General features: G+C 33.9%; 1 protein-coding gene across 1 annotated transcript in view; it reads right to left on the bottom strand.

Moving 5' to 3' along the window:
* Positions 1-6,695: 6,695 nt before the first annotated feature.
* LOC123716020 (protein doublesex) overlaps positions 6,696-24,890 on the bottom strand; it is a 131,580-nt gene continuing 113,385 nt past the window's right edge. Inside the window, exon 4 of the mRNA XM_045671494.1 lies at positions 6,696-8,516. The gene's annotated coding sequence lies outside the window, so the exon portion shown is untranslated. The remainder of the gene's footprint in view (positions 8,517-24,890) is intronic.

Here is a 24,890-nt window from a genome sequence, read left to right as displayed (position 1 = left end):
AAATAAATGTAAATTAATATCAAATTTAGTTTTATTTTTTACTGCTGACATTTATCAATGTCATAAAATAAATATTTACTTAAGGTTAAAAAATAACTTTATTATTATTTTCACCGATCAATCTCCTTTGTGCCTTCTCCATCTACATGACATGTCGTACATCTGGCAAATTACCTTGTGCCCAGTTGGCACAAATAAAAGCCATAAACAAGAATTGAATTGAATGTTAAAACAGCGTTGCGCTGTGTAAAACTAATTGTTTTCAATAGTAATGAATTAGCTGTCTTTGGCACTCATTCCCTAATTTCATTGAACTAAGAAAAAAATTTGATGTAAGTTCTTTCAATATTTTTAATTGGTTTAAAAGTCTTAAAAAAATATTACAATAATCACTTATAAGTTTGCATATAAACATAAATATATTTATATGTACACAGAATATTCAATTATCATTAGTTTACAACATTTATGGCTTAGTCTTTTAGATGTTACTGAACTCACTCTTTACAGTATTAGTCAAGTTATTAATAAATTATAAAGAATATAAGAACTGACATTGCAAACATATACAATATCTCAATATTAGGATCACTCTTGGAGCATACTCTGTGATTATACAAAGTTAATCAAAATTATATGGAGAGATCACTTTACTAACGAGTCATCAATGTACTTAAAGAGAATATTGAAGTTGTTCAGAATTGGCGTCTCGAAATAATAAAGACAAGAACTACATAAATTAAGTATATTATTTGATAACAAAGGATGGATGATTTTTCTAGAACCATATTTTATGGTTTTGGGCAGATGATATATACAGATAATATGTTCTTTATTTTTAACTTATAATAATATCACATGTTATGAATTAAGTAGCTCTCTTCTTTTAACTTGGTTTAGGCTCTTGAAGTTCACTTATCCCAAATAACATTAACTTAATGTGTGCCTTGGTTTCTGCTGCTTTTTTCAATAACTCTTGTGAGCTTTGTTCAAAAACTTTTATTCTTGCATCAAGATACTTATTTGCTTCTAATAAAGTAAACTCTAAGTATGTATTCAATCCTATGTTTATTAGTAGTTGGGACGTATCAGCAACAGAAGCTTCCATGAAAAAATTACAGCCTAAGTTCATCTGAGTTTTAAATCCATTGGGGTGCATGTTTTTGTCAGTCATAACCCTTAATGCATGTTTCTGCTGAATCAAATCTGATGCTTCCGCATTAACTTTTTCTAATTTGAGGTGTATAATACGTAAATCTTCCTTTAAAACATCGTTAATAAAATTTTCATATTTTGTAATTGTATTTTCTATGTTACTTGTCATGTTTAGAACACTATAGGTATTGACTTATATATAACAAAGAATATTTTTTATCTTTTTTTTAATAATTCATATAATAAATAAATTCAATTAATATAATACAATAAATATTGCAACAGTAAATAGTTATAACAAGATATCAAAACAAAACCTAACCTAATTCGTTTGTAAGATAGACTCTTGACTTGACAGCTCACAGAAGTCTATATGAAAGTTGTCAGCGTCAAACCGTGAAATTAACCGTAAGTTACATCACTCAAAAATTAATGATTCTTTCTTTCGACAGCAGATATACTGTCAAACGTTAAATATGTCATTTAACGTTTAACGTTGATATGTTGCAACTTAGCAACATTCATTGCGGATTCATCGGATGACAGCGCTGGGGATACTCTTTACACTGAAGGCGAAACTCGACTACGTGGAGTCTCGGACTGGGGTAGACTAAACCTAGTCCAATTTAACCTGAAGAATACACATGTTTGCGCGTTTTCTGCGAAAATGACACCCTTTGTCGCTACTGCTCTTTTCGAAAACACTCTTCTTGAAGCCACAGCCAGCATCAGAATACTTGGCGTTGACATATCGAACGACGTTCAGTTTCGCAGTCATTTGGAAGGAAAGGCTAAATTAGCCTCCAAAAAGCTTGGTGTGCTCAGCAAGGCGACACGGTACTTCACTCCGGGCCACCGCTTGCAACTCTATAAAGCGCAAATACGGCCCCACATGGAATATGTTCCCCTTCCCGACAAAAAATGGCTCGTAGGAGGCCTCGACACACTTTAACGGATCCGGACGATCCAATTACCGTAGCTAACAATAAACGACAAGCCGCCCGCGCGGCCATAATAATAAAAATAGCCAATCACAGATTTGGATAAGGGATTAGGGTACTTCGCACTTCGCTCACTCCAGTGAGCTTCCGTCACCCCGCGATGGTCCAAGCCGAGGTTCGAGTCTCACAGGAGACGCCCTTGACCTAGCTGCGGGAAAAAACGCCATTAAGGCCGAGCTAGGCTCGCCAAAACAGCCCGACCTGAGCTGTAAAGGCCCTTAAGGCCTGGGCGTTTTTAAGGCAATTTTTGCCGCGCACCACCACTATGTGGAACCAGCTGCCCACTGAAGTATTTCAGAACCAATTCGACTTAGGGTCCTTCATGAAAAGAGCGTACCAATTCTTAAAAGGCTGGCAACGCCCTCGCGAGCCCTCTGGCATTGAGAGTGTCCATGGGCGTCAGTATCGCCGGGTCATAAAGCTCGGTCTACGCAGTCTTGGTTGGAACGAACGTTTCGACTCCATCAGAGCTGAAGACTGGCCGTCGTCTAGTTCCAACCTTAATCCGCTGGATTATGATTTATGGTCAGTTTTAGAGAATACGGCTTTCTCTAAACACCATAAAAATTTGGAGTCCCTAACACAATCCGTTCAATTGGCAGTGAAGAATGTTCCCATGGAAAGAGTGCGTGCTTCTATGGATATCTGGCCTCAACGTTTTAAAGACTGTATTGCAGTCAATAGAGACCACTTCGAATAAGCTTTTTATATTTTCAATTGTTTTATATTTATATATTTGACTAATACACTGTACAAGTAATAAATGCTATTTGAATTTTTTTTTTACTTTGTTTCAGTATTTATGGCTAGACTAGTAATTTATTTATACTTAAATATGCTTGAAATATGACGAAAATTATAAGTTACGCATGTAATAATTTTATTTAGTGAGTGTCTTCGTTTTGCAGCTACAAAAGGAAAATTTAAAGTGACCTTTAGATTTAATAAATAGGTAATTAATTACCTTCATATTAATCAGTAACAGCCGTTGCCCGCAACTTCGTCTGCGAGGATAAGCTTAGCTGACTAACAGGCAGTCGTATAGCCTTTTAACGTAATCTAACGATTTTACTCTCTAAACATATTACCAGCATCAAAATAACTCACCCCTTAATAGAAGTAAATATTTGATTATGACAAGACAAAAAAACTGCGTCTCGTAACAAGCAGTGTTTAAAAAGGGTGGCGCAGAGTTTCTTACCCGTTCTTTTTGTCTGCTCAATGTCCTTAATTTAGTTAATGCATGTTTACTAACAATTGAAACCTAAATCTATGTCGTTACGATTTTTTATACAACCGCGTATTGTGTTTATTCAATTAATAAATATTGATTTGATTTGGACTGGGTGGCCAAGACTTGTTTTCTATATACGTGTATTTGTGATGTCAGTCAGGAATTGGCCTCTTTATTCTTTTCGTATATCGGTAGTAAAAGTTGGTTAGAGTTTCGTGCCAGATCCGATTATTAATGACATACACATGTAAATATACAATTTTATTGCGAAATTAAAAGACTGGAAACGATCACCAAATTGTTTATTTCAGAATTATTACTATAAAACATTGCTTAAGAAATTCAAAACCTAACGAAAACGCTCATTTACAATATAGTTATTTAAATCCGTAACTGTTCACAAGGTTTGCAAAAAGGGTTATCTTAATCTATTTCAAGAGAATACATAGGAAAATACATAATTAATATCATATTTATAGGTACCTGTAAAATATACCTAATACTTAATAATAATTTTAAGAATAGTAATTGGTATTTACAGATTAAGCTTACATATCACTCTAACAATGTAACATAGATAACAAATGTCATTTTAAACCTTTACGTTATGAAATTTTAAAAATATCCGAAATTACATTTTTCTGATATGGCAATTTTAAATAAATTAACGTTATGGCTTCGCCAATGGCAGAAATATTTTGGATGAATTTTTTTTCTGTGACATATCTGTTGTCAAAATACGAACCTGTAGTTATTATCTGCTTTAAAGTTGTAATATGGCATACTTATTCTATATTTATTCTACATACATTGTAAATACCTTTTTTAAACTAAATCAATCCCTTTAAACACTTCCAATAGTGTTGTCGTTTTGACGAAAGGAGACGGATTTTAAAATAGTGTATTGAACCGATTTAGTTTACAAAATAGGATTAGGACTGAATAATATATTTACATAGATTTTGGACTTGGAAGTTTCAAGCAACAAAAAACTTTGGCTTTAACAGCTACTATCTATACTAATGAACTAATTATGCGTACATAGCACAATAAAGAAATAATGAATATCACAAAATGTATGCGTTGACATTTATGGACGAAATAATTCTATACAACTGTGAATATGAATAAGACCATACACATTTATAATTAAAACCCCCCTTCATTCATCATGAATACACATTTAACTTAAGTACTCATTCTCTGTGAAATTGTGTTTATATGAAAGGAGCCGTAAGTTGAAATAGCGTGATAGACCCATTAGTTTTTATGATTAAGGGGGTATATTCGTATCTCTAGTCGATGGACAAGTTAGAACAGTGTTTCTCAACGTGGGGTCCATGCTCCACGGGGGCAATTTGATTGTTAAAGGGTTATATTTATATATAGTTTACTCCCTGGGTTTCGTAAACAATTTCCTAGTAGTTTCTTCGTATGGTTTGGGTTTCTAAAGTGAAAAATTTAATGTAATATAAAAAATATATGTATGTTCCATATTTCGTAGAAAATTTAGAAAGGCTAAGGTGGGGCATGGCCCGAATACGGTTGGGAAACACTGCGTTAGGACAATTTTAATTTCTACTGAATACCTCAATTTAGTAAATAAAATCTAGACTAAATTTTCATATGTATAAGAACTGAGTTTGAATGCAAAAAACTTGCAGTTTCACAATCAAAGTGATAATATACAAAACTCTTACAAATATTAGGATTCCCACTTAATAATTAGACTATCAGTTCGTTGAAGGACGTCTAATTCCCAAGTTCTTTATTACTACTCGTAATCAGTACGAGTCGTGTGAATACTTCTACAGCGCATTTTTTCTAAAGAATAATCTACGACTCGTACCTCTACGACTAGTTAAGAAATAGAAAACTGGGTTAGGCTGAAATAGGTACGAATGTAATGATTTATAATCAAATCGTTATGCTTATTCTGATGTATACGAAAGTGCTGTCAAAGGTCTACTATTATTCATTTGAGAGTTGTGAACAAAACATTAAAACTGATTGTTTCATTATACATTTCATATACATGGAAACATCGAGAACAGTGTTCCTTAAATTTAGTAGTAAAAGCTTTTTACTACGATTTTTGCCAAGTTTATTTGTCTGCGTGTTTATTTTGAAACCTTAACGGGACCATAGAAACAAACATTTAATACTTCTTGTCAAAGTAATATCAGATTTGTGTATGTACCTTTAATCTATGGACAAGGATTTACGATAATACAGCGATAAGATAATACATAATTGGTTTTTCTTTAGGCAAAAAAGAAAAATCAGGGAACTTAGGCGTAATAACCACCTAAAGACACATATTTTTGGTTGTTATATTACATGCGTTATGTCTTAATTGAGGCCCTCGAACGCTCAGCAGAGGAAGAACAAATTGTAGTTTTAATTCACGATTAGACCGGGAATCGAACCCAATATCCCAGCGCCACTGTGATGACAAAACTGCTTACACCTTTTAAACAAAACCATATCAAGGTTGGCGTGTCAAATGACATTGTCAATTGTCAATGTTTGGTGTTTTGAAAACGTCGTTCAATATTCAACAAAAACACAGTTTTATATACCGTTACATAAAATCAATCAATCAGTTTTAAATCAAAATAATCTTATTTTCAAGGGAGCCACACAACAAAAGAAAACTGGCATCACGTAGAGTGTAGGAGGCTTCGTCAGTATATTGCCCAGTAATTTGACAGCTTGTAATAAGTCATAGTACACCAGAATTAGCACGATCTTAATATCTAATAAACAGGATTCATTTGATGAAAAGACATTGGAAGAATATGATAACTATGTACAATCGTATGAAACAGTGATTCGTAATGAAAATATTGAATTTCCAACGATAAAATAATTTTAGTGCTTGTTAGTTTTGATTAGGTACACATTTATAAAATAATTTCAATCTTATAATTAAAACACAACCTAAAAATAAGTTTACGACAACAAATTTTGAGATTCATAACACCTTATAGTATGACTGTAAATATGTAAATATTTTGGAAATATATCCTGTTAGGTAAATATAGCCTATCACGTCATGACAGCGTAAACATCATTAGACAGGGGACGAATAAGTGCTTAAGTCAAAGGAGTGCAATTAGACTTTAAATATTGATACCACCAATTACTCATAATAAAAATAAAATCTTATTATATTCTTAACTACAGTACACAGCTGTCAAAACTGCGTCCGGAGACAGCCGTTACTATGTAAAACTAATACCAATATCTTTGAAATTTCCTAAAAACACCAAATCTACGGACGAATGAATATGATGAAATTCGAATTGACATCGGACGAAGTACTGTTTATTCAGATTCTAAAAGGGGTTTTAAAAGTAAATTCAAGTTAAAGTATACGTTTTTGTTTGTTAAAGATTGCTGTACAACACGTAACAACTTTAATATACAAAGTAACCGATATAAATATAAATATTACATTCTTAACTCAACAGCAATCCTGATTAGTAAATATATAAAAACTTTTGTAAAAATTCACGCACATTTACGCGACCAAAGAGTAAGAAGATTCTTAATTTGAATTCATCGCAACTATAAGGTGTTATGATTTGTTAGACACACTATAAAAATAATTTTTAACACTGGCCATGTGATATTTATTGACTAGCAACATTGTAAAATTTTGAAAAGACGATTTGAGATCTTCCAATATGACGGAGTTTATGACGGAGAATTTAGATCACGGATGGAATAAATTGACGTGATAAATGTTAATTAAAAATATGTTTAACGCTAAACCTTAACTATTTTTTGTATGATCAGAAATCGGGCGAAATCAGAGTTACTTTTCTCATACATTGTTCACGTCATTGAAAAAAATAACTCCTGTAAAGGGAAAATAACTTTAAACAACGTGTGGTTACTAAATAATATACTAAATAAAATACTTAAAGTATTTTAAATGTCCTTTTTAAGCCTCTATGTATTAACTTGTCGACCATACAAAATAGACAATAGACAAAACATTGTCAATGTGTACATTTTACAAGTGTACACACTTGCGTGATTAATTAATAAATTTTAAATTTTTCGTCAATTCTAAATTTTGATCAACATTGTACACGGTATAAGCAGTACATTTAAATCCAATTAAAATTAAATCACAGATAAATACCGCCTAAATTGAAAAAAATTGCTTGGAATAATATGAGAGTCGCGCAGATGGGGTTCATCAAAAAGGCTTCTTTATGTTAAACTGTTTATTTAATGTAACTAAGTATATACTTACTTACGTAGTAAATACTAAAGCTTTTTTTTAATTTTCACAACGACGACGTCTGTTATCTGTTATGAATTGTAGTTATTTTTCTTGACATATTTTCTGCAGAGCTATTGCAGTTCTATGGTAGTCATAGATAACAGATCTCTATTAAATAACCCCACGAAGGTTTTATGTATAAATAAACTTTAATATTTTAAATAAAAATGAAGAAATTATAAGCTGTAATGGTCAATGATGGCCTCAATAATAACTTAAGTACAAATTTAGCAAAACCTTTTCGTAGGTATGACATGTACAGCCCAAAATTCATAGGTTAATGGCTTAGCAATTCAAGTTCCAATCACAATAGTTTCAAGTAGGCCTCGCAATGTCCTGGGCGGCGCCCCGATCGCCCCGCCCGCCTGCGTCACCCTCAACCCTAGGGCGGCTCGGTTTTATTGTAATCGTCGTATTACAAGTATCTACTCCAATGAAACCTTTTCAGTGAAATTCCAAATTCAAATTTGGAATATGGTATTGATAGCTTTTGTGATGTTCGATGTGATGTTGAATTTCTTCACTGAATTTATAGGAAAACGAACTTTCAGTGAAGCAATCAATAAAAATCTATCTATTTGAGCATAGTTATTAAGCTACCTTCAATTTATTTAGTTTTCCAGTTTGCGTCAAGCAATTAAAATTAAATTAAAATAAGGTACATTTTGTGTCACTGACACATGTTATATACAAGTTTATACAGATCTAACGCTATGGTATGTTACTGGGATGGCCCAGTAGCGAGTCGCAGTCGCATCACAGTCGCCGCTTAGTCACCGATGACCTCCGAGGCAGCCGAGGAAGGCTCGGTAGGGTCTAGCACCACCTGAAATTAGAAAATTAACCAAAGTTAATAAATGACAAGATATGTATTGAAGCAGTTATCAGACACAAAATAAAATACCAAGATGCATCGTACAAAAAACACCAAGAGATGGAAAGCTGATATAACCTGGTTTCAGGCAAGGAGACGTAATACAACCGTGGTGGTCAGAATGAAGAAGAAGAACAAAGAAGTGCTTATGACGGTTAAGAAAAGGAAACTCCTCCGAGTTCAAGCGAGGCAGGTGGCAGGTAAATGAAGAACTGGCTGCAGACGCACGTCTTTGTTGAAAAACTTTAGATAATGGTTTTGCCAAAGCACCAAGTCATTGTTTAGAAGCGCGGCATCCAAATTTAAACTAGCCATGATGATTGCCAACCTTCGCAAGGAGATGAAACTATAAGAAGAAAGAAGAAGGCAAGCTTTGGGAGACTGGAGGAGTCCTTTGTCGGGATCGGCAAACGGACTGAAAGTTTTTAAAAAAATTTAAAACGAAACTTATTTTTTTTGGCCATCTAGACCGTCAGACTAAATACTGAACATATTTAGTATAATGAAAACCTGTTATCTTTAAATTTTAAACAGTTTTTGTTGAAATTCTTAACCGCCAGCTACTACTAAAAACAAGTGTACGCCATATCGACCCAACTCATTAATAAGTCCCAAAGTGTAATTAAAATACCAATCATAAACCACCAAGACGCAACGACATGACTACAAGCTCGGCTGAATTTTAAATGCATAAATCATCTTTTTTCGCATTAAATCGTGAAAATTAAAGTTTTACGATTATAAGCTGTGTGATTTAGAACCGCAAAGCTATTGGGATTATTCGAAAATCCCATAAAAAGTGACATCGGAAGAATTTACGATCGCCTTTGTGTACAGACGTCGAGTGGGAAAGTTTTTAACGTCCACACTTTACGAGTTACCGCGAATTACTGAAGGATATTCAATGAAACCTATTTCAAACGAATACATTAGGAATACGAACTAGCTTTTAAATAAATATCGTGGCAATATGATTATTACAAAATCCTAAATATATCAAAACAATTCAATACGTTGTGTGTGTGTTTTTGTGTCTTTAATTTTGTTTCAATGTTGGTAACCATTAATTTCGAACCACGATGATAGGTCACGATATATTATACTGCGTCAACATTGCTTGTTTAAAATGAATCACCCACTTGAATAATGAAATTTTGACTACCCCTTCGGGAAAAAACTTTTACCGATACTCAGAGTATCCCAGTTCCCAGACTGAAATTTCTCATCACTCATACTCGGAGTACAAATATGAACATTCCTTTGTGTCGCGGACGTGAGTTTGCGTGCCTAGAGTAGGCATGGATCTCCAAATAATAAAAATAAATAATGAAAATATTCTAATTCACTATTTCTATAATTTCGTTGTGTAATTTTTTCCCGCCTTAACATTGGTTTGGGACTTCAACAGTTTGTAATAACTTCAAACACTATAATGTTTAACAATCTAATTACAGAAGCATAAGTATAATGGTTCCATGTGAGAGCCAATGTAATAACAATCTCTGTTTCCACAATTTCCATCGTATTAGTAATTATAGATGATGTTTCTCAAATAACTGCCAACTTTTGTTTAATAATATCTGCACAATGATTTACATTAGTTGGAAACGTTTTGAGTTGTATTGTAAACACGCGGGAATGTCACTAAATATCACAGTTATTATACCATAGATTACAAACCGTATTTCATGGACATAAGATAATAAATGAAATAATAACTAAACACATAGAAATTACGCTAGCAGAATTAGATTTCGAATATACAGTGGCTACGGATTTTGGCATGGCTCTGAGGTTCCAAAAACTAATACACACATATAACAACTTAAGAGTTGTTAGCTACACTCTCAAATACATACGCACACACACCCATTCACATACTCATACATTCGCGCATAGAGTCTTACACGACTTGTGTTAGATTTGTTGTAAGACTAATACTTAACTCCAAAATATTGTGTTAAACATGCACCATGCATGGAATAATTGTTATCTAGTTACCCACAACACTAAGGCCTATTGGGGACTAGCAATAGATGAATTTTGTCATAACCACATTATTGTCATGAATAAAGTTTTCTTTTTGTTTAAATTCCAGCTTCAAACGTTTTACCAAGCATACATAATTTTTTTCTTAAATAATTCAGCTGTGGAAATGGTAAACAATAATAATTTCAATTGTTTTAACGGCTGATGTTGATTGAATTACGTGTCTCGAACATCTAATTAAGTGGTAATACGTAGTAAAACTACTTTAAAACATCTTTCAGCGGGTAATATTTTGATAGTTCAACAGTATTTATGCTAACGCCTAGTATATATTCAATAAAAAGACATTGCATGGATATTGAACAAATCGAGGGTAATTCATTTTCCGACAATCTCCATGCCTTCAGGCAAGATGCTGCAGCCATTGTTCCGTCATCAATAACAATTGCAAAGTAGAAATATATTAAATTTTAAATTCCATTTGTATTTAATCTAGATTATCGTTTATTATTGTTGTATTTTTTTCATTGTGATGTTTTTCTTGCGCGTGTGTTTTGTTTCTTGTATGTCGTGTGCTCTCTGTGTTTCGTGTGCGTCTTCAAAAATAAATAAATATATTATATTATAGACAAATGATTAGTTCACTAAAAAAGCAATAATTTAAATTCTTTTGGAAGGGTTTCCAGTCTCTATAATATAGATATTGATGACTTAAATCACCTTAATAAGGTCGTTAAACATTGGTGAAATAGTGTCAAGAGGCAGAGTGCCCCACATTATCATGAATATTGTTTAAAGCTTGCTGAATAATTAACTTTAACGTTAGCTTAACTTTCCATTATTATTGCTTCATACATTCGAAATTGCTTATTTTTAATATGTAGGAATAAAATTATATTCAAAGGCCACTTTTAATACAGACTAAGTGTTAGGGACAGCAGTGTTGACGTAGTGGTTTTAACTTGCGACTCTCATCCCTGAATCCTAGTTTCGTAAGGAAACCGGCAAGCCTTAGACCCAAAGTCAACTGTGTGTGACGCACAGAAGGTTGATCGGTTACTTGCCTATTAGAAATGATCACTGAACAGATATAGAAATCTAAGGCCCAAACCTAAAAGGTTGTCGCGCCATTAGCAATATGTCCTTGTATATATATATACTCAGATCTTCCTTAACTTGAGCAGACATTGGTAGAATTCAATCCATGAAGATATACATTATATTTTTACAGAAAAATTTAACTTGGACAAGACTATTTCTTGTTATGTTTGCTTTTAAAAGTAATTGACTTATTAACTGTTCTATCGACGAAGTGTAGTTTTTATGAGCCGTTTGAGGAAATAAACTAAATGTTACTGGCCCAAGTATGTACACTACGTGACTTCGATAAAACAGGTTGCATATTTAAGTATGATATGTGCTAAATATTCATCGATAATATATTCAAATGAATGGAGTACTGGTATCGTTGTATTGTTTATTAAGACGGCTGCAAAAGTGCTACTAAAACTTAGTATTAACCATAAACATACATATGTAGCTAGGCCAGGATATGCCATAAACTCCGAGATTCCAATATATTTCAATTATATAGCAGGCGCTTGTTTGGAACCGGCAAGGAAAGCGGAAGCGGAAGCGTGACCGTCCCGTCGCGTCGTAAGCAAACCAGGCGTTGTACAGATGCGTATGAGGCAAAGACCAGGATAGACATGAGGTTAAAGGCGAGGCTAAGACCGAACGCAACGTACTCCCTCTGTTTCATTTAGGGGTACTAGAATATTTAAACAAAGCCGGGGATCGTACCTACGACCTCAGGAATGAGAGTCGCACGCTGAAGCCACTAGACCATCACTGCTCTCAATAGGACATTTAGTCAAGTTAAAATTAAAAAACTAGCGCTATGTATGACTGCCGTATGTGGAAACGTTTTGTCTCGCGTATAACCACTGACTATTTATCCGCTTTATAAATCAGAAGAGTATCCACTCATCTGACTCAAAGTCAGTAATAAAACCAGAGGTGATCATTCATTATTAAGTACGTGATCAGCTTTCTGTCTAAACTCGAGAATGGGTCTTGTTCCTATATACGGTACGTGTGAATGCAGATAGAAATTGGGACACAGTCGTGAAGCTGCTAGGCTAACATTGCTTGATAAATGAGTTAAATAATACGACAGTAGAAACTGGCGTCCAAGCTCCACGAAGTGAATGTACTCCGTATGTAAAGAATTTAATGAGTTTTTGGCATATAAGAGTTAGCTATCTCGTGTTTAATAATTATTTATTTACACTTCGTTACACTACAATATAAGCAGGCAACCACTGTGAGTACAGAAAAAATAAAAATGTATTAAATTACATAAGATAGGCAAGTAGTGCAAAAATACATGCTATACACATTTATTAAGACAAAACTAAACAGGAAAAAAAACAAACTAAACTAAAAATATGATACATTAAAAATATAAAGTAAAAAGACACAAAATCTCGATAATTTAAGATAAGTCTCACGTCAGTTAGTAAGAAAGTCAGGGATACGATGTGGACAGGTAATGTTTGTACAGAAGAAATTTAAAGATGAAGATAGAGAAGGAGCTAAGCGAATAGGAATAATTACCTTAAGACTAGCCGGTTAAGGCTCACCAAGACACACCCATTTCGAGGTATAATAATGAACTGGAAGTCAACTCTTTAATACTATAGCATGCAAAAGATAGCGCCGAAATTTATGTTATTCGATACATTACTAAAGGCATGTCAAGGTAATGAGGCGGAAAAAGTCGTTTTGTATTAACGAACATGCTTTTAAGCGTCGCTGATGATCAGATATCCAGCTTCCCTTGCAGAACCCTTAATCACGTTAAAATACGAGCTGGGAAACAGGAACATATCACTGTATAATTAAAGAATAGTTAATCGTGTAATAATCAATAAAAAGTCTTCACTCTAAAAGAGCCTAAATAAATTACTTTCCTTCTAGATATAAATTCTTTTGTGGTTAAAAAAATGGTCGGCAGTGACGAGACATGGAATGTCATGGTATCCTTCTAGCAAGTTATGCTAAAGAAGGAGGCAGCAGAACGTTGGGCGTATTCGTTATTAAATGCAGTTTAAGTGTTTGGGGAAATTTGCACCGAATGGCGGACGACCAAGTCATCCCCCAAAGTCATCACTGCACTCACAACCTGGTAGCAAGAGCAAAATCGGCAGACCAAGACCGCGTCGATGTGATGGAGTTATATAGAAAAAATTGTTCGAAGTTGGACGAAGTTGATGATGATGAGAATATAAAAATGTAGCATCCGGCAAAACATTCCCAGGACTACATCTAATTTATTATTAATTATAGAAATCTAAGTAATCAGTTGTTAATCACAGCGGAACGTCATAAAAGTTAATTGATAAATTTGATCTTCGCCGATGAAGCGCAAAAAAATGAAATGGCTAAGGCAAAGCAACGCGGGCGCATGTCGTTCTTGGAATGAACAAGATCCGTGGAAGCTTCGTTAAACACACGAAATTTACGACGCGACTCACTGCTTCAAGATTAAACAGCCCTGTTTGGACGATACTGCACTTTAAGGTTATCTATTGAATAATGCAGGAGTACTTTTGTGTTTTTGATTCAAAGTCAAAGCCAAATAATTTATTTCAATTAGGCCTATTTAAAAGGCAGTTTTAAAAGTCAAAATTACAAGTTAATATTATTTTAATATTCAAAAAAAATGACTGGCCACTTCCAAAAAGTTGTTTCATATGGAGAAGTAGGAGCAAGAAACTCCACTTTTAAAATATTTTTTACAATATTTTGTTTACATTGATTTGATAATTATAATATCAACTATACTACACATGGTGTTTTAAATGCAGCAAATAATATTATTACGTACGTACATGGTGCTCGCATATTCACAAATTCTGCAACTATAGATTTTATATTATTGTTTATAAAGAAGAAATAATTAACATACAGTCAAACAGTGTATGATTTAGGAATCTACAGTAAAGTACGTTACAGAAGGCAGGAAACTAAAAATAACGAATACTCTTAGTAAACTTTGGATTTTTGTGTCACAAATAAATTGTTTTAGTATTCAGAAAATAAAGAAAATGTATACATGATTTCTTTTATTTATTCCAGTGATTCGGTAATTTTCAATCTTTTTTGCGCCTAGTTACTTTATTCTTTCTACTCATAAAAGCCTAAGGAACAGGTTGAGACTAGAAAGAGAAGGATAAAATGTGCCGCAGCACGCAGGCATAGGTGGTCGTAGGTGAATACCTTGCATCAAAACCAGAGTATGAAAACCGGATCAAACAAGCCCAAACTGAGAGTTGGCAGAAGAACTTCTTCGAGAAACAGGAAAGAGAGACAATGTGGGAAGGTATATATAGAGTGATAAGAGGGACAGAGATCAGAGTCCAGGATATACCACTTTGCAGGGACGGTAGATACGTTAGCGAAAGGGAGTCAGGGGAGACCTTAGCAAGAATTTTCTTCCCGGAAGACACAAGTGAGGATGAAACTGAAGACCACAAATTGATAAGAAGAAGAGCAAACACAGTAAACAAAGAGGGACATAACTTAGTCTATGATACCCCTTTCACAATGACTGAACTCGAAACCGCCGCTGTCAGTTTCAACCCGAGAAAGGCCCCCGGAGAAGATGGCATGACGGCGGATATAAGTTGGCACGCGATAAACGCGGCGCCTAACTTATTCCTAACCGTCCTAAACAAATGCCTGGAGCTAGGGTAGACCGTAACGGCCTACAGGACATGTTAATAAAGCATAGACTGTGCCTGGAACGGTTCTGCGAAAAAATTAGTAAATATTTAAAGGAGGCAAACAAAACCGAAAGAGCGGGTCTCGCGAGGAATTGCGCCCCGGCTCGCCCATGAATATTGTAAATAAAAATATTACCGATGCAGCCGGGGCGTATTTCGCGACGCGTAGCCTGCCATTCGCAAACTAGTTGAATTAATTAAATGTATATTGTTTTTATTTTTGGAAAAAATGTGGTATTTGATCCCTGGACAATATGGCAGTAGTGTTATAAATTAATAAAAAAAAGCCCTATGATCCCCTCCACCCCCATTCAACAGACATAATTTTTATTATAATTGTTCAATTAGTTAAATTGTCGATAAAAACAGTATTTTTTTTAACAGCCCCTCCTTAATAGAATTGCCCCCCGTAAGGCGTGGGCGTGGGTGAGACCAGTCCAGTTGTATATTCTTTAAGATAATAAAAATAAAAAGGAAAAGAGATATTCTAATTGTAATGAAACTTCTGACAGTTTTCAAGACATTAAAATTATGCCAAAACTCATATAAATTATGAGTTTGAATAAGGTTTAAAGTTTAATCAACCGTTGTTATATCTCATTTTAATCATGGAGCGTGGAGGCGAGTTATGTGGAGTCTCGTAAAATGGGGTCGTAAACGCCGCATCCACTTACTTTTATTACTTACTACTTTCATGTGAATGTTTTGTCGGAAATCAGCAATATACGAAGAAATATATCGAAATAGAAACTTGTAGTACAAGTACTACACTCATTAATACGTACCTAAGTAATGGAAAGGCTGAAGACTTTAAAAAAGCGGTAACTTTATAATTAAACTGCACCCGCGAACTTCGTTTCGCCTAAATATGATTTAGTTAGCCTACCTTTTTATTAGCTACATACCAACGTATTAAACATTTTGCTTGCCACCCCAGAGAGTCTCCAAGTTAAAACGTGTACACACATAACTGAAACTTCTTTATGACCTTATTATTCGAAAAATGATCTACTATATGCAACTTTACAGAAATTGGTTAAATAAAGTTAAATTAGATAATTTGACAAAATGCTTTTATTATCATAGACATGAATACAAATAATACAATTATTTCATTTTACCTTATTACTACTAAGATTATAACAGAATTTCATTAATTGTAATAGAATTATTACTATCATTGTTATCGTTATTATATATTTTTGTTATAAATGGCTTCGAATCACTTCGAATCAACCGTGGTGGACAAGAAAAAGATGGCGCGTAACGAAAAAATGTGACGCGTAGCCGAAGTGACGGTAAAATTTTTTCCAACGCCGATAAAGAAGTTTCACTTCAAAAAATCTATGGCGCTACAACCTTTTTAGGTCTGCTGAAGCCGCTAGGCCAATACTACTCACACAACCTATGTACTAACTTGAGTGAGCATCATGCCCGTTTTCCCGCTATAAACAAAAATGAGCGATGTATGTAGTACCGAAGAACCACGTCCTGGGGAGGACTGAAGACGTTTCTTTGCCCTGATCTGACTCTCTCTGGCTAACATCTAGAAGTTGTATATATATCCTTAGCGGAAAATACTTCGTAAATACTTCGTTTTAGTCGTAGAATACAACGTTACCATATAAAAAATAATAAAAAATGACACGGGGTTTGGCTGTCTTACTCGTTTATTCTTGGCATCAAATGAAGATAAATCATAATGGAGTGTTTCTTGCCAGTTCTTCTCGTCCGTTCTCAGCCCTTAAAACATTAAATGTGAAACAGCTTTTTATTGGCGTTCATTTACATTATTTTTTACACATACGGCACGTTTGTCTTTGTTAAAGAAGTCAGTCGGGTAGCAACTCAATTATATTAGGAATATTATTGAAGAAGACGCTACGACAGTGCTCTCGTGGGTTCTTAAAAAATGTGTGATTAAATAAATTGGTACCACAAGAGATTAACAAATGTATAGTTAAAAAAAACCCTTGTATTGGCCTCAGATTTCTGTTTTTTTCGAGATCATTTGTTTTTCTTAATAAGCCATCAGTGCCTGACACACGACGTCAACTTTTTGGGTCTAAGACATGGCATGGCAATGTTTTCCTTCACAGTTCGTGCGAATGTTAGGTGCATAGTCCATTGGTGCACAGCCAGAGTCCCAGCTTATAATGGAGTAAACTAAAGAATTTGAATGGAAATACGAGTCAAGAACTGATGACGAAACAATAGTTTTTAAATTTAACAAAAAAATGTTTCGGACACAAAAATCCATAGATAGGAGTATTTTCTGACTAGACAGTCAAAGCTGCAGAAACGGAAGATATATAACTAGTAGCATCGTTTAACCGACAATACAGTAGCCGTAATGGCTGTATCAATAAAAATGTAATTGCTAGTAAAGTTCTTGAAAGCGCTGTTAAGAGCTTATCCAGCTGACCGGCACAAATTGCTTTTGAACTTAGCACATATTGTGTTGCTTATAAAATGTTATTGAAGATGTAATGATATCTTAAATGTTATGTTTTTAAGCTATTTAAGAAAAATAGTATTGGCGTGCGACCATCCCTTAGGTCGTAGATTCCCGGCTGTGCACCAATGGGCTTTCTTTCTATCGCATCTAACTTTCTCACGAACAAAGGAAAACATAGTCAGGAAATCGGCAAAATGTCGACGGCGTTTAGGCACTGAAGGCTGATCACCTACTTGCCTATTAGATTAACAAATGATCATGAAACAGATACAGAAATATGAGGTCCAGACCTAAAAAGGTTGTAGAACTGATTTATTTTATTTCAACATTGCAAATTTTTAAAATCAGTTGAGACATTTCAAATCACAAACTCTGCCCCTATACTGTTACATTAAATTAAAACTGTATACAATTGTTTTTAACACGTGGTAAAAAACTTTGTAGCGAGACTAATGGAGAAATAATCTCTTAGATATTGAATTATTCACTGCCTAAGCGCATTTTCTTTGTTCTCTAATACATAATTGGAATAAATGGTTGTATAAATATCGTCATTTACATAATCAGTTTCAGTTAAGCTAGGTGTTTATTAACATTGAAAGCAAAGTCATTTATAAACACGTTATTCTCATTACTATAATGATCGCCTATATTAATCAGTTATAATGAAGCATTATACTGGTGAAATTTTGTTTAAAAGGTCGAGCTATATTACGGTCGTGAAGAGCTCCGAGTCAAGCGTTTTTGAGCATAATTTACGACAAGGATTGGCCATACTTTGAACCCGAAACTATAATCTTTCGACACGTGTGTCCAAAGAAATACCAATTATAAAATCAAAGAGTTCGTTGTATTGGTTTATTACCATAGTCAATAGTTGACAAACGACAGCGGAAGCAGTTACAATATTGTTCAATATGTAACGATTTATGATGAATAACGCTTTGTATTGGATTTTAAGTGACACAAATAAAGCTCAAACTTAAAAACGAAAATAAAGGAGTGTGTTAATGCCTTTTTACACCAACCACTGTACAGTTTTTACCGTATATAACATATTACGATACGTAACTAATATACTAATAACTAATTACGAGGTCCAATAAGTACTTTATAAAAAACTTTTTTTTTAAATATCTCTCTTTCGAATTCATTACATTTGACCCAGCGATCTTCCAACTCCTTTAACCCGTCTGAAGAATACGTCTTTTGAGGTCTGCAAAGCAGGCTTAACGCGCTTAACAAAAGTACTCCCCCGTTAAGGCAAATTTTTTTACAGTAGCTGTCTGCGATGAAAAAAATTATCTCGAAGTTATAGGGCGGTGAGGCTAAGGGCTACACCCGGCACCAAGGGGTCACGTTGGTGGTTCTTTGGTGTTTTCTGTAATACTTTACGGTACTTTTAGTTTATCTATAATATTTTAAGTAATAATAAAAAGAAAAAGAAATCATATGTGATAGTTAAAATTCACCCCTGTTACAGTTTTTCTACTGTCCCAAATCTGGTGAGGGCTAAGGCTACTCCATGAACTAACTAAATCCACGTAAATTTATTTCGTTTTCTAGCATAGACAATGTATATAATATGTGTAAATAAAATAATTACTGTTGACGTACGCAACAAATTAGAAAATCAAAGACCGGCCCCTATTGGGAATTGCTGGTGGACCTCACAATTTTACGACTGAACTATCAAGAAGATAAAACTTATGGCCCTTGAAGCTGAACCTCGGACTCGAGTCTCTCCCTAAGTAATATTAATTGCCAATTTAACGCGGCGAGCTTCCCCCTTAAACGTGCGGTAGTACGCGTCTTCAGCCAATCGCGGCCTAGCGTGAAGTAAATTCATTCAGAATCCGTTGCAGTGGAGTGATTCTTGTTCATACTTTAAGATTTCGTCTCCTTTACGGTTGGCCGAAGATACAATCGACCAATGAATTATATTAACGATGCTGATATTTGTTTAATAAATCAAAAATAATAAAAATCAGTGGCTTTGTTGGTCATTATAATAAGCATGTAGGTGATCAGCTACCTGTGCCTGACACACGCACTCGACTATTTGGTTCTAAGACAAAACGGTTACCTCACAAGGTTGTGTGTCTTTTCAAATCTAGGTGCCTACCATAAGCTCTTATTGCGAGCCTATTAACAACCTAAAACTGAAATGCATCACTCATAGCATGACGTCGAGGTCAGTACCCATTTTATGTTTCCACGTGATCTCAGCGATCAGATTTCGTTCATTCAACTTGTATGAAAATTCGTATCATGACCTCGCGGCTGAACTAAAATTCGACTGACTCGCCTTCAAGGAAGAAAGAGATAGGTAGAAAGCTCATAGCAGGCCTCCAGTTCTTTCATTGTAATTAATAAATACATAGGATAATATTTATTGATTCATCGAAATGTACACTTTACAATGTACGTCAAAATCTAAACTATTCTCAGCACAATATGCTACTACTAACTTAGGTTTGAGCGAAGCAAATTAAAAAGGGCTTGTTGATAAAGTTGTAAATTATATTTTTTATGAGCGACAAACAAAAAGCCGTTTAATATGTTCTGAAAGGTTGTCGCGCTTTGGGTGGCAAAACTTGTTCGTGGGAAATATACTTGATATTTTATTATATTCTTGATTTTATAATCTAACTTTATGTTAAACTAGTATGTGTAATGTATGTATACTAGGAAACATATGTCACATTTATGAACTTGTATACTAAATACGCTAAGTAAAGAAAATCGGCGACTTAAGCAAAACTAAGCTGCGAATCCTGCGCCATGTTATTAAAAATACAGATAAGTGATGTGATGTTCCACGGATCCCCGTTATCCAGGACGTTGCGACTCCTGAATACTGTCTCCGACACTATCCATATCTTTATGTTCCCATGTTAATATTATATATGTACTTTATTATATTTTATTGAATGTTTCTCGACATTATCGTATTGGCATAGTCTGTAAGGATAATGTATGTATTTCTGTAATTAATAAAAATGTTTGACAGATTACACAATAAATAAATGTATGTATGTAAATAAATGTATACAATTAAAACATTGCACTTCTGTTTATGGTTAAAAATACTTTGAAATTCTCATCACACTTCTCTCAAATGGTCTCGTTGCAATGAACAAATTGATTAGTAAAAACGTTTTCTATTTAACCATACCAAAAAAATAGAAGCTAGAACTTCCCGAAATTTGACAAAAACAATGTTTCTGAATACGAATATATCTAGTCAGCAACTCGGCACAGGACTTCGACCGTCTCACGTTTTCGTCTCTGAATCTCAGTCTAAGAGTAAGTAAGAGTCGTGCCTTAGGTACTCGTATTTTTTGTATGTATAATGGAAAAAGTACCGACTTACGATGTCTACTTTAATACTGTAGTTTCCATAGATTAGGCTATGTTATAAGTTACCATAGAACTCGTTACACACGCACGCACTCGTGCCTTGTGCAGCCATTTTTTGCATATTAATCAAATAAATGTGTTTAAATAAAAATGATTAAAAATATGTGGCAAACCGCAGATCTCGAAGACGGCTGTTATTAACCCATACGAGTAATTTTTTAATTGATTCTTTGAACTCTCAAGGATTTTATGGAGAATAAAATTGAAAAAAAAATAGCAATTTTATTAAGTAATTAGGTTTTTATTCCGGAAAAGCGATCAGTGTGTATCATAGCAATTCTTTTAATATATTGATTGTTGGTATGAATCTGTCGCAGGCAACTAGCTTTACAAGCCGTTCAATTAACAGCCTAGCCTTTTAACTAAACGGCGCCGTTTAACTAACCGCCTGAAAGATATTCAACCGTAGCGTTTGTTACAACATTTAACAAACTGGCTGGTTAATGCTTAGGCCATTCGTATGATATAGAAAAGATGAAACATGATAGAAAAATATTTATTTTGAAATTAAATTGCTTAGGTAAAGGTCACTACACTCTTCAATTGTACTTGATGTTTTTCATGAAACATTGGAAAACACCATCAAAATTTTGGCTAGCCGACGCCATATTGACAGTTTTGTTTCGAGTTTGAGAGTGGCGAAAGTGGAACTAAATTTAAATTAACAACAGGCTAGGCAAGTAATAAAACGTCATCGATCCATGTCAATGCCTAGCTGTTCGATCAACTGGCTGAATATCTTTCAGGCCGCTAGTTAAACTGCTAGGCTGTTCATTATCTACTAAAAAGGTAGCCTAAGTACAAACACATATTAAGGCGTAATGAAGTTCGAGGGGGAAGTTATTATTCAATATAACAAATTTAATATTTTGTAGATATTTTAATTTGCTTGTATGCTTACTTGTATTAGTACAATCTATTCAAGATAGCTACATGAGAACGGCTGGTTTTCGGTACTGGTTTTGGTCATCAAATCTCACTCAACGGTGGATTTGACAAAGCATGACAAATCTTATTGAAACTGACACACCGGTCTGAACATGACATTTATGATGATACAATTAAATGAATAAAATTATTGTAAATTTAGAATTTTATTAGTCGGGAGCTTTGCTCGTTGAAATTAAGTGTCATTTTACGACTGTCACAAAGGACCGCATGTGACGAAAGCTAATGGTGCCAACTTAATTCCGTGAGCAGGTTTTGTGTCCATATTTTATGATAGAATCCATCGTCACGTGAATGTCGAGGCTATTCAACTCCTTAACACCACTGGCCTAGTGAGAAGACGGACAAAACCATTTGAACTAGTGAATTAGAGTTGGTGCACTTTAGTCTTAAGTGCTAAAAGTAAGTTTATAAAAATTCACAAGAACATAGTGTCTTCCATTTATTAGAGACTGTAAGTAGTGTTATTGGACACTATCTTAAAATAAATACTTAAATTACTTATTAGTGTTAAGTTAGGCTAAATTAAAGTCGGCTAAGCTAAAGTAATTTCCATGATGAAATTATTGTAAACAATAATTATTAATATAAAATACTAATGAATAACTAATAACTAAATTTATTTCATCAAGTGGATTCGAGTATATTATATTAATTAATGTAATAATATAATATTATTATTAGTAATTAAATATTAATAATATAATATTATATTATTATTAATTTTGCAATTATATGCCGAATTGAAAAGAAAAGTCTCTCTCTTCTAGGTAGACGACTCTGGTAGCACATTACATGATTCAAGTAACTTACTTACCGACTATGAAGAATTTTTTTGTTGATCAAGTGGATTCGAGTATAGTTTAAATTATTTTTGTATGTATTCTACTTGCGTATAGGACCTTATTATTATTCAATTTGACGTTTACACGATCGAATAGTTAATAGAATAGTAACAGAAGTTTCCTAATTCGAAGTACTAAATAACACAAACACGTTCAACTTTCAGAACGATGTACTAGAGTCTTGCAGGTAGCGCTTCCCAAATATGATCACCATCAATAACTCGTTTTCATTATACCTATGGGATATGTGCGATGGTAATTAAATATAATATAAAAGAAAAAGTTTTGTGTCAAATTAACTATTCTACACATTTGCTAAATTAAAAATTACTTAAGTATCGCGAGTGTTTGATGACTTGGAATATAATTTATGAACACATCTAAGAACAGACGTTTTGTTTTTCCGACGCCAAAACGGACGACTACTTTGGCCTACGCTTTGTTGCCCTTTCCTTTAAAATAAATCTCACTATCTATGGATATATAGATATATACAGATGTATTTTATATATAGATTTCGATTCTACAGAGGCTTTACTATATATTTTCACCTGACTCTACTAAAAACTATCAGACCCAGCGCTTATATCAACTCTCAGTCACACTCTCAAATACATAGTGAATACGCACTCACACCCATTCTACTCATACATATGGACTTAAACGAATTTTGTTTTATTAGATGTAAACACTACCGCTAGATGTGGTAGTAGGCCCAGGCATTCCATTTGTTCCCCTTTTCTGCAGAACGCGTTTTGGTCAGCTTACTGATGTCCAGATTGAGTATTCTGATTAACCAGCTGGGTCTGGTTTTCCATAATTGTGAGATTTACAAACTTTAAAATCGATTTTTGTTTAGTTTTTGTAATGTTTTGTTTAATATTTGTATGATCTTTTCGTGTTTGTCATGTTTGCGTAAAAGTCTTAACTAATTAAAAAATGTATTTTATTGTTCTTTTACCAATGTATCAGTGTGCCGAGCGTTGGCAAGCTTATATCAATGAATAAAATAAAACTATATTTTTTCTTATTTATATTTATATATATAATTTTTTTAAACACACTGACTTGGTGACAATCGTTAGATTAATTGTCAACCATATTTTTGTCATGAATAAAGTTTTATTATCATTATAATAATTGGTAACTTTAGCTGTTGCATATAAGGGGCCTAAGTCAAGTTTTATCGTATACGTTTATATTAAGGACCTATCCGGTCGCAAAACTCCAAAAAAGTAGTGTTTCTTTCCATTTTATGTCATCGTTTCTTAAAGTTGGGCAAATGGTAAAATTATAAGGTGGAGTTGAGTAGTTTATGTATCCATTTTGAAAGATCGATACACGATTTAAATCATTTCGCTAGATAGAAATCCAAACATAGCCAATTTATGTCACTTTGAATTAATTTTATGACGAAAATGTATATAGAACATGATTTTGAAATTAATAAAATTTCATTAATATTTTATATTACTAATTGCTATTACGGGCCGGCGCGCCTCAATGCTCCAGCTCTCCAATGCGCCGCAGTCCACCCAGAGACACTGACACAACAATTCATACTGGACATTAACTGTCGAAAAGATCAGACAAAACTGGCAAGCTGATGCATGCTTTTTACATTACATTTGGATAGTTTACTAAATTTTCGACTGATTTATTACTTATATATATAAGCAGCTATATATGAAAACTTGAAATATGTACTATATACAGGCCAGATGTTAAGTCTGATTGTTTTGGTAATATTACCGGCGGCAGTCACACGCGCGTGCCCTTTGTATAAACAAACGAAGTGTGCAATGACCTTTACTTGTCATTAAATTATTTTTTACCATCAACATGGAATAATTAACTAAAAAAAACTTTGTCT

This window comes from Pieris brassicae, chromosome 11 (genome assembly GCF_905147105.1).
Source record: "Pieris brassicae chromosome 11, ilPieBrab1.1, whole genome shotgun sequence".
NCBI classification, from domain to species: Eukaryota; Metazoa; Arthropoda; class Insecta; order Lepidoptera; family Pieridae; genus Pieris; species Pieris brassicae.
Note: the sequence above shows the minus strand (reverse complement) of the source record. Positions and strands in the feature narration are given on the sequence as shown.